Genomic DNA, 12,823 nt, shown 5'->3' with positions numbered 1-12,823 from the left:
ATAATCAGAGCCGACATAACAATAATAATATAAGGGCACAATAATAACAATAGTGGGCTTCTATGGGGCACAATAATAACAATATGGGGACTACCGGGCAAAACAATATAATAAGGGGGTTGTACTAATAATAATAAAGGGTTACACTAGTAGTATAGGGACCTAACATGTATCCCCATGTTGTTATTGTTGTGCCCCATAGAAGCCCACTATTGTTATTTTTGTGCCCTTACATTATTATTATTATGTAGGATATGATTATATTGTGACCCCTTAGAATATTATATATACCAAGGAGGTTTTATCATTTGAAGCAACCAAGAATTGCTCTTTTGTGTAATGTAAAGGAGGTTCCCCCCTTGAAGAGCATAATTTTTAAGTCGTTGATCTATATTTTCTGTGAGCCGATTGCATAACATTTTCCTATTCTATATCCTCTTCTAAGTAAAAATTCAAATAAGTATTTATCCTCTACAACTATGAACCATCCTTCAAAAGTATTAATTGGTACCAGTGACCCTATTTTATGTTTCTTCCTATCCATTGCAAACAAAATTAAGGATTTCATAATTTTATAAGCTTTGGTTCGATAGTTTGAGAAAAATTCCTTTAGGTGGAGGAAAGTAGTAAAAAATGATACTATTGGTGATTGTAGTGATGTAAGAGTATGTGGTCGGGGTGAATTTTGAACATGGTCAATATATTGTTATAACCATGATGATTTGGGACATATTGTATTTCGAGAAACTTTCCTCACTTGAGGAGGTCAAGATGTGGTCATTGCAAATCCATAGGTCATGCTATAGAAAATTTCTCCAATATATTGGACAAGTGGGAGGCTTGGGCCAATAATATAAATGCTAACATATTATGTGCCACAAATTGTTCAGGAAATTGGAGCTTAAATCTTTCATAATTGATGATAATGGATTTTCCATTTTCCATTTTTGACTAGGAAAGAAGCTCTGAGATCCTTATTTATCAAAGCAATAAAATAGAAGAAATACAACTCCTAATATCTTTCAAGAAGTATCTATTACTGTGATATTAAGGGCTAATTCTATTTCTAAGATATTGTTTACCCGCCCTATAATGAAGAATATGGGTCACAAACTAGAACTCATTTTAAATAATTAAGAGAAATTAGTAGAATTAGTCCATGACTTCTTTATAGATTTTTTCAAGGTTTTTGACATTGAGCACTTAAGTCAAATGTTTTACACTAGTTTTAAGTATTTGAATGGAGAAGAATAAGAAATTAATTCCCCTTCCCTAAAATATGCACTCATAGAGTATAATGAAGAAAAGAATGAGAACCAATCAAGAGTTCTAATGGCCTCGTGACATTACTAGATATGAAGTGAAGGATGTCATGTTAAAATTCAAATTTGGTGTGAATATTCCATTGAATAAGTATTCAAAACTTATGAACATCCTTAGGTTGGATTAGTCTTCAATCTAGTTCCGATATCTTTTTGTTTTCTATTAACTCAAATCATGCATTACATAATTGGTAGGAACAAAACCTTGAATTTCCCTCTAGGCATTGTGCCTTGTTCCATATGACTAGATGGATTATGTCATAGTTAAGATACCCGCCTATGTATGGAAACTTATGAAATATATAGGGTTTTATGCATCATATGGAACATTATTTTTATGAAGATAAGATCATTATATTTATATATGTTGCACCCAAGGTCACTCCCATTGGTATGATATGGATAAATTGAATTTGTGTAACAAACCCAATACATGTTACGCACTTTGGGGGTATGCGGTACTACTTGAAACTAAAAATTTCACTCCAATTTTTTTTCTTTGATACATTTTTCTCATTATCCTACTATTAATTAATTAACACATGACTGCATGATATTGAAAATTTATGTTACATGAATTAATTGTTGATTTCTGAAAACTATTGCCTAGGTAAAAAAAGCATATCTAGATTTACACTATTGGAATTCTTTAACCAAATAAAGCAGTAGAAAAAAAATTAGAAAAGCAAGAAAAAGAAGGAGAACAAATTCTTGTGCATGTACAATTTTTCTTCCCTTCAACATCAATTCATCATTTAAATAAATTTTGAACTTACAAGAGCTCACATGCTGTGAAAATGGCTCTAAGAAAAAATAAAAACAAAACCTAGTGAGCTTGAATTTCCATCTCTTGAAAATATTTGCTATATCACGTCTATGCTGGACCATATGATCTGTATGACCTAAAAACCAATGGTTGACCTCTACTTCACTACTGCTACAATTCTTCTCCTTACTTAGAAAATAAAATGGTACTTCTTTTGATTTATCTTTGTTTCTCAAAATCCATCCTGAGAAAATAATTAATGTATCCTCTCTTTCACTTGAATTCCTTTTATAATTTTGAGTTGGGCCAAATCCCTAATCTCAACAGTTAAGATTAAATCTAATCGAGTAGAAATCAATGGTTCAAAATTCAACTTAAATCACTAGTACCAAAAATTAGGCACTTTATTAAATTAAACTCACTTTATAAAAAGACATTCACTTTATTAATTAATTGATAAATTGAACTCCTAAGCCTAAGAGTCATTTAATGACAATTCTTGCAACTTGGATACTTTGCTTTTGTAGAAATACACGTCAAAGCTAAAATAATAAACACTCCCTCTTAGTGAAGAAGGTATTATCCATCACTCCAAGCTTATATAAAAGAAAGATAAACTTTCCTTTAACTAAAGGTTTGGTGAGTATGTTTGTAACCTACTCATTTGTCAGAATATACTAGAAGTTGGTTACTCCCTTTAGGACCTTGTTTGTGATGAAATGGTATCTAATATTGATGTGCTTCAACCTATCATGAAATACTATATTCGTTGAGAGTTTCATGCAACTCTATTATCATAATGAATCATTATATGCTCTAGATATTGATTAATAAATCCTGTAAGCAATTTACAAAGCTAAACTACTTCAGAAATAGCCAAACTAGATGCAATCTACTCAACTTCTATAAAGTCAATTTCTATTGCAGTCTACTTCCAGTTGAACTAGGAATCATTGCAGACCCCAAACTAAAATAACATCCACATGTTCTCTTATGAGTTGTATCACTCCCCATTCAATATGAATTTTAATATCCCTACAACTTCACCCCATATCCACTAATGGATCTCAATCCATGCTTCATATGCCTTGCAAGTATTTGAGCACATGGTTTGCTTCAATATGATACACCTGCCTCCTCCACCATGTAATAACTCAAGGTGTTAATAACATAACAAACGTTTGGCCAAGTGTTGACCAGATACATTAATGAGCCAACCAACTCCTTGTATTGTCTAGAATCTACCAAATTTGACTTTGTATATTCCACCTTCTTCAAGTTTGTTACCCAAGGAGTAACCATAGATCTACTATCCTCCATATTGAATCTCTTCAATATATCCACTATATACTTTCCATGTTTAGGGAATATATATCTTGATCACTGCAAACCTTATGCCCTAGAAAGTAATGCATCATCCTAATGTCTTTCATCTCAAATCCTATTTCCAAGTTTGACTTGCACTCAACAATCAAATTCTTAGCCCCAATAAGAATTAAATCATCCACATAGAGCACCAAGATAAGGGGCTAAGATCTAACCAGTATAAAGTATTGGTTAGAATTTACTTATTCTTAATGAAACCCATGCTTTGAAAATACTTGTCTATCCTAGATTACCATGCCCTTGGCACTTTTTTGAGTCCATATAAGGATTTATGAGGCCTGCATACATGTGACTCTCTTTCATGTACCTCAAACCCTTGTGGGTTCTCTACATATAAATTTTCGTGAATAACTCCGTTGAGGAATATTATATTCACATCCAGCTAGTGAATCTTCCACTTCATATTTGAAACAATAAGTATCACTTCTTATATAGAAGAGTATATGGAAATATAAGTATAAGTATCCTCATAGTTTACTCTCTCTTTCTAAGATAATCCCCGAGCCAGAAATATCACCTTGTACTTCTCCACACATCCATCTTCTACATTTTGAAAAACCATCTAGAAGTCACTAATGAATTTCTTACTGGTCTTGGTATTATAGTTTCTTGCTTCCTTAAAGTTGGAAGGGTTTGAGTCTATGATGTTAGTAATGAAAGCTATATATGTCAAAAACTTCTTTGGAGGCTTACTTTCCCTTAATTTGGTTATGGGAGACTCACATTATCTCATGCATATATCAAGGTCTTCTCAAACCATCTGTTCCTCTTATTTGATTTGGAGGGGGCTTAATATCCCTCCTCCTCTAAAGAATAACCCCTTGCACCATAATTATGTGAAATATGCTTACCCTTTAGATATACTAGTTATATATCCTCTGCAACTGTAGGTAGATCATGAGATTTATTAGAGGTCAAGTTCTCATCGAACTTAACATACTTGCTCACAATTATCTTTCGCTGTGTTCATATAAAGATCTTATATGACTTCAACTCCTCACTATATCCAACTGGAATTCCCTTCTTACTCGAGGGCTCCAATTTTTTCATGTTCTTCACATGAAAGTGGGTATAGACTAGAAAAACAAAAATATGGAGATGTCTTACCTCAATTCTCACCCTTGTGAATCCTTCCTCCAAGGTCTTATCCTCTAGAATCTTTAAGGACTCCTTTTTTGTAAGCGAATGACTAGGTTACATTATTCTTCTCATAGAAACATTAGTGAACTTTGATCATGGATCATGGCCTTCATATAACTGATGATGGATATGTTCTTCCTCTCTATAAACCATTATGTTGTAAGTTGTAGGCTTCTCCTTCTTGATTCTTGCATCTTTGCAGAATTTTTTTAACTCATTGGAGTTATACTCACCCTTGTTTTCATATGCACTTTAATCTTCTTCCCTATCAAGTTATCCACGTAAGATCTAAAATCTTTAAATTAACATAATACCTCATCTTTTGTCTTCATGAAGTAGATCTAGGTCTTCCTAGAGAAATCATCAATGAATGTGACATAATCGGATGCACCCTTCATTGATGTCACCAAAATAGGGTGCGAAAAACATATGAATGTATGAGATCTAAAGTCCCTGGGATTGAATCTCACTACTAGGAAATAAAGCCTTGACAGACTTACTAGGTGCACAAACTTTACACACCACGAGGATATAGACTAACCTTGGAAGTCTAGTGACCATCTCTCCTAGTATGGGTAATTCCCTGTGCTGTAGATGGACCATCCTCCTATTCCAAATCTTGCACATGCTCTCACTAGAATGCACTAGTGCCTAGATAGGCTTTCCTTGTAGCCTACATAACTTTCCTTCCTTGACTCCAATCCACACAAGTGTGTTTGGACTGACTCCCTCTGGGCATATGAACACCTACCCTTTTTGGAAGGTAATTTCATAACCTTTTTCCTCCATGATTAAGATTCACAATAGTTTCTTCTTATCACTAGGAACATACAACACCTCCTAAGATTGAAAAATCATCTTGACTCAAGTTGGGAATGCACTATACCCTATCCCTTCATTGCATACTTGGCATCATTTCCAGGCTACACATTGATCCTTGAGTCATCCTATAAAATTCGACTGGACAACTGCCATGCTTCATTCACGTAGTGAGAGGCACCATTTTTCACTTACTAAGGACTCCTAACAATAGTGTTGGTCAAAAGGCAAGAAATAAGGGAAAACACATTCTCGAACTTTCTCGTAAATTCACTATTTTCATTTCTACTACTACTATTGTTTGTTGTGTCTTCCCTTTTCCTCTTTTATTCTTTGGACATAATCATAATGACCTTTCTTGTGGAAAAAAAGCACTTGATCTTTCTCATGTATTTCTTCTTTCGAGGTTGATGTCCTTCTCCTTCACTGTTACCTTTCTTGGTGAATATTTTCCCTTTTTTCCTTCTTGGTCTTTCTCATGAAGGAAAATTTTTTATCACCACCTCCCTAGTTGTTGGCTCTAGAATATTATCGAGTCTCCTCCTAAATGAAATCATCCCATAGTCTTTTCTAGTATGAAATTTACTCCTGGGCATAAATCCCCTTCAAAAATGGTTCCCAAGGCTTGGTGAACCCATTTAGAGCTACATTCACTAGATTTGTATCCATGATCTTTTCTCCAACTGTTGCAAGCTGATAATAGATTTGTGTGATCCTCATAAGGTAACTAATAAAATTATCAGATCTCCTCATTTGAAACTCTTGAATCTTGTTCTTTAGAACCATCTTCTGATTCATATTTTCACTCTAGAAGAGACCAACAAGGGCATCAAACATGTCATTGGTTTTGGTATTCTCTACCACATGCGAGATCATGTTATATTTCACAACATATAATATCACCCTCTATTCTTGGTCATCCCACTTTTCCTATGCAACATGATCTATATGATCTACTTACATTAGAAGGACCTTGTAACACATTCCTCTCACATTTACATAAGCTAACCAACCTACCAGGGAAAACATGTAAAAAAGAGTTACTATGATATGATTCAACTTCCCAATTATAGTTAAGGAAGTGGAATTGACAAACCAAAACCAAACTAACATTCCTTGGGAGCTACATGACCCCCAACATTAACCAACCACTCCAGGTGCCCAACCCCTGAGTTAACTTACTTTTTAAATAAACAAAATCCCTAATCACTACCATGACAAACCCTCCATGTGACTATAAACCTGCAGTTTCTCCCACAAAAAAGCCTCCATGTGACTACAATATTTTTCACCCAGTTCTATGCTAGCGGCTACGAGATTTAAGCCATTTTTTCAGGCTAGTCTCCAGACCACTGCCCAAAACTTCATAAAATTTCCTAGAACAATGAAGTACACTAGGAAAAAGCCTTTAACACAAAACATAGACAAGAACTTGACCTAACCAAGACTATCCATGACAGACATTTCATCAAACACATCATGCACATGTAATCTACAAGTCACAATTACACATTTGAACATAGGGGTCTCATACTTATCTGAGAATTGTCAATAAGGTTTGATGCCCTCTCACAATAGTTGCATTATCATATATTATTTCATTCATTCATTAACAATCATCAATAAATCAAAACACATCAAGAGACATAACCATTATACATCTCATGACCATCATATAACCAGTAAATGAACAACATATACATCATGATAAACCATCCATCAAATCCACATAATAACAAATACAATTACTCATGAAATACAAGAGGAAATAACTCTTATTAAGATATGCAAACTCCAACCAAGTCAGGGACTTCCACGTACCACCTGACCATAGATTGGGCTAAACCGAATCTCTCTTTCAACCAATCACACCATGCCATATTCCAAGCATGAATGTGGGATCTCATGGAATAAACCAAGAAAACCAAACTAGGGCTTCCAGAGGCCAAATCCATATCAAAACTCAACTAGTGATTCCACTTCATGGTCAAACATCATTGACCATCACCATATCAGTCTCTCTCCAACTTGTCTAGGGCTCTAGAGCATTTGGTTTGTTCCAACCCAGCTTCCAGGACTAGAAACTCAACCCACAACTACCACCAAGCTCCAGAGCATTTTCCCAATGAAGGCTTCCAGGCCTAGTAACTCAACCAACCAAAGTCTCTAGAGCGTTTTTCCAACCAAGGATTCCATGAATAGTAACTAAACCCAAGATGTTACAGGGCTTCTAGAGTGTTTGTCCAACCAAGGCTCTAGGAACTAATAATTGTTCCCACATCCATAAGGAACATGAGAACTAATCATAAATAAAAGGTAAAACCCACACTATGGCTATCCAGGAAATGGAAAGTCTAGGAAAAACCACTGTCAATCTAGGAAATCATCCATGGAAATGATAGATCATAACCAAATAACCACATGTATATGCCATGCATGTCAAACCTAGTAACGAAATCATACATGCAACTCAGTACCTGCAAGAAAAACTCGTTGTAGTTACTGATCCCGATGTTCCCTTATGCTTTTCTTCTCTTCCTTTTCCTTCTTGCTCCAAATCCAAACTATGTCACAATGTTCCAAGAGTGATCCAAGAAAAATATGTGTGCAATAGTGAGAGAAAGGGAGAAGAGAGAGAGATCCAAACTGTTGGCTTATTGGGTCCTGACCCAGGTTCGGAAAAGTTATTAGCCAAACAAATCCCGCAGCTACCGGCCCTTTCGGCAACAGCTAGCGGAGCGCGGACTGAGGTCTCACACAAGGTAGCAGGGGAGGGTGCTGGAACCAGGCTTCGCAACCCTTGGGATGTCTTGAGGTGGTCTGGAAGGTTTGCGAACCATTCTATAGCTTCGTGCTACTCTGCCTCTGCGTAGATCCAGAACAAGGAAAATCATTAATATTTATTATTATTGAGTTTGTTACAAATCAGATCTACTTCTTACCATCTTCAAGCAAACATTTAATAAAAATAACCAGTGCGTGCACTTAGAAATGGTTTAGATTTGCATAAACTAAACCCATAAACAGATATATAAACTTGAAATTAACCAGATCCACAATATTCCAGAATCAACGTAGTATTTCAGAACCAACTTATCTTTATTCAACTCGTTTGCCAATACAACCAGATCTACCCTGCGCACTCAGCTACAGGGGTCTGCGCACACAACTACGGACTCTACCAGGTCTCTGCGCACACAACTGTAGAGCCTCTATCTACTCATCAACACCCTTGACTCGAACTTACAGACATATAAAAAACTGTCTTCACAAACCCATAGCACCGAGATCCATTAAAAACAAAAACTGTCTTTTACCCTTAGAGCCGCACTCTATTATACATTCCCATGGTTCGTGGACCATGGGTAGGCCAACTTACTTCCTATTATTCTATACTATTTCTTGGGCGGACAACCCTTTGACTCGACCTATTACATTTCGTGCTCCACATATTTCAGAGATTTACAATATTATTATCCTAACTTATAGGCTTTAAGCCCCAAAACTATTATGCGGGACCTCCGCTACCCAACAGGCCCCCAACACAATCATCGTGACTCGTCCCGAGTCACTCGTCAGTGTGGCGATACGCGCTGCCTAGGCTTCGCGGTTCACCTTCCTGTGAGTGACGTACTGCTCCCTCTTTGTCTCCTGCAATGCTTCTTCCAGCTCCTGCTCCAGTGTCGCTACCAATTCATGCAACCGATACTGCTCATTCTGCTCTACTTGGTTAACACAGAACACCCCCTCATAGGATTTTAGCTCTAGCTGGGGTGCCGCATATGGGAACTCCTTGTACCAACGCAGCCATTTTCCAATTTCATATCTTCTGTACGCACTTTCTGCTGTAGCTTGTGTTGCAATTTTGCAAGACCATTGCTGCTGTTTGTGAGATCCAAATCTTCAAGGTGCATCAGAGACGGCCTGTTAATTACCATCCCACCATTTGTCTCCATATTTACAACCATTTCTGTATCTTTCATGGTTTTTCATTCAGCCCCTAGGTGAGGCAGCGACATCCAAACCCGTTCTGCTTCGTGTCTCCAAATTTCCGACACATCCCCTACCGTCAATGCTGAACTCTACGTGGTGCCCACAACTGTCAACACCATCTTCTTCAGACAAACCTACATCTCCAATTTTCAGATCACAACCCTCGGGCTTACTCCTTGAGCGTAGATAATGAATAGTTCCATAGTGGCGGGAAGGCACAATAGCTTACTGTTCTCAGAAGTGTAGCTCATTCGGTGGATGCCCCCCTATGATTTATAAATGTTTTGAAATTCAAATTTGTTGGCTCATGCCTTTTCTGGTGCCCTCATGCTAAACCTACGGCAGATCGTGCTAGATCTGGCTCGTACCCCATCTCTTAATTGCCCACGGCCCGCTCCCTTTTGCCATAACTTCGACATCTTGTCATGAATAGTGACAAAAATGGTCACCTCTCTGCTTGTCATCACAGCAGTGCAGCCCTTTCCGTGCAGCCGTGACCCTTGTGACAGATCAAATCTATGTGCACCACGGTTGTTGTGCAGCGGCTCCCCAGACTGCTTTATCGTCCCGCACTCTCTTTCCACTGGCTGGAGCGGTGAGACTGTCCTTCGGACGGTTAGTTAGGTGGTCGGCCCACCCATGTAGAGCTTTAGGCGATTACCATTTGCTCTTCCTGGGAAGGGATCTCCATTGAGCTTAGTAAGTTGAACCGTGCCTCCATCTATAACTTCTTTGACTACATAAGGTCCCAACCAGTGCATGCGGAGCTTGCTAGGGAATTTTTCAAACTTGTTGTCATATAGTAATACTGGATCATTTTCTTTGAATGTGTGCATCTTGATATGCGATCATGCCAAGCTTTCTCTCGCTACTTTTGTACTTGCTGATGAAATCCTGCCAGAAATTTCTCCTCCTCCAATTCCTCTAGTTGCGCGATCCTCTCTTCCAAAGCCGCGCGGTCTGCCATGCCTATCGCCACTGCTATTAGTAAACTAGGTACAATGTACTCCATGGGCATGACAGCTTCCTTGCCGTAAACTAACTGGAAAGGTGTCTGGCCCGTCAACTTCTTGCATGTTATTCGGTATGCCCATAGCATAGTAAGTATGCGCAAATCCCAATCGTTGCGCTGCACATTACATACCTTGGTCAACGTTGTCTCCAAAATTTTGTTAAACGCTTCAATGGTCCCATTTTCTTGCAGATGGTATGGCATACTCTATTGATGGTATATTTGAAATTACACAGTGAGCGTGCTGATAGTCTCATTCAGGAAATGTGTTCCACGGTCGCTCATTAGGATTTTTGGACATCCAAATCACGTTAACACATTTTCGAACAAGAATTCCTTGGCTGTAGCAGTCGTGCAGTCTTTAACCGGCTGTGCTTCTGCCCATCGAGTCAAGTTCTCTATTGCGATGATGATATAATGTGCCCCCGTCTTTCCTAGAGGTGTGATCGACCCACAAAATTGATCGCCCATTTCTCAAATGGTTGTAGCATCATTTGTGGTTTGAGCAGCATTTCATCCCTCCGCGATGGTTTCCCAGTCCGTTGACTTATGTCGCAGGCTTGACAGTACGATTTTGAATCTTGATGTAGAGTTGGCCACCATAGTCCGGTGCGAAGAATTTTCTGTGCTGAGGCGCAGCCCGCATAATGTCCTCCAACAACCCCCCCATGCACTTCATCCAGGATCTATCCTCACTCGAATTCAGGTACATATTTGCGTAATATTTCGTTGTTGCCCATTTTGTAGAGGTGCCCTGCAATAACGGTAAAATCTGCTGCGTGTATCACTAATTCTTTCTATTGCTGAATGGAATATCCCTATGGCGCAGTTCCTATGGTTAAGAAGTGGATGATATCTACAAAATGGCCATTCGCAATGCGCACCGCATACATTTGTGCATCCAGTAGTCCTTCCTCTAAGTTTGTAGGCTCTTTGCCATTCTCAATCCGGGACAGATGATCTGGGCTTGCGTTTAGACATCCCGGCTTTACGATGACTTCAAAGTCATATTATTGAAATAATAGCAACCACCTACAAATGCGCCCCCCAACACAGGCTTGTTCACTAGGTATTTTAGCGCAGAGTGGTCAGTATACATTTTAAAGTGTCCTTTGAGCAAATAGTGGTGGTATTTCTGGAGCGCGTATACCATCGCCAATCCTTCTCTCTTAGTAGTGGAGTAGTTCTTCTCAGCTTTTGACAATCGTTGACTCGTGAACGCGATCAGGTGATCAATTCCTTCCGCTCCTTCCTATGTGAGTACCGCTCCCAACGTGATACACGACGCATCAACATGCACGTGAAATTCGATGTCCCATTTTGGAAAGACCAATATAGGGGCTGATGCAATCTTTTCCTTAAGCGTTTCCAAACTTCTGTTACATTCCTCATTCCAGCAATAAGTAGCATCCTTTTTCAGTAATTGTTCCATTGGTGCTGTGATCTGTGCATAGCATTTTATGAACTTCTGATAATAACCAATGTGTTCCAATGTGGCGTGCAGTTTTTTGACACTTCGCGGTGCTTGCAGGTTGAGTATGATAGCAATCTTTGTCGAATCCACCATCAAACCTTGCTTACAAACCACATGGCCGAGCAGGTTTCCAAAGGGGACAAGAAAAGTACACTTCTTTAGGTTAAGCGCAATCTAGTGCCGTTGGCAAGTATTCGGCATTAACCATAAGGTTGTGGTATGTTTCTTAACCAATATGAACACGGTCCAATCATCAATATATCTCTAAGAACTTGTGTATAAACTCCTTGAATTCCGCTACCACAACATGTGAAAATATTATCGGCGCATTCTTTAGTCCAAAGGGCATCACCGTATATTGAAAGCAGCCCCATTTGGTAGCAAACATTGTTTTACTCCTATCCTCCAGCGCAATCTTGATCTGGTGGTACCCCGAGAAGCCATCCGTAAAGGAGTAGGCTTCCTGTCCTCTCACATTTTCTAGTACCTCATCTGTAAATGGTGTCGAAAATGGATCCTTAACGCATGCATCAGTGAGCTTCTAGAGATCTACGCAGATGTGGATATCACCTTTCTATTTTTTCTCTTGCACCACCATAGGACTTACCCAGTCAGACTCCTCCACTGGTTCAATTATTCCTGCTGCGAGCATCTTATCCAACTCTTCGTGGACCTTTGCTTTGTATTTTGGATTCAACCGGTAAGGTCGTTGCTTAACTGGCTTTGCATCTAGCTTCAAGGTTATCTTCATCACTCCCAGGTCACTGATGATCCCTTTTAACTCCGTGATTTTAGTCAGGAATAAGTCTTGATACTCTTGAAGTAATTTGACGACCTTTTCCACCATGGCATCGTCCTAATAATCCCCAAGCGTTTCATACTTTGGCTCTTCCTCCGTTCCGATGTTTATT

This window comes from Pinus tabuliformis, chromosome X (assembly GCF_031772625.1).
Source record: "Pinus tabuliformis cultivar Carrire ecotype Pingquan chromosome X, CPIR1, whole genome shotgun sequence".
In the NCBI taxonomy this organism is placed as follows: Eukaryota; Viridiplantae; Streptophyta; class Pinopsida; order Pinales; family Pinaceae; genus Pinus; species Pinus tabuliformis.
Note: the sequence above shows the minus strand (reverse complement) of the source record.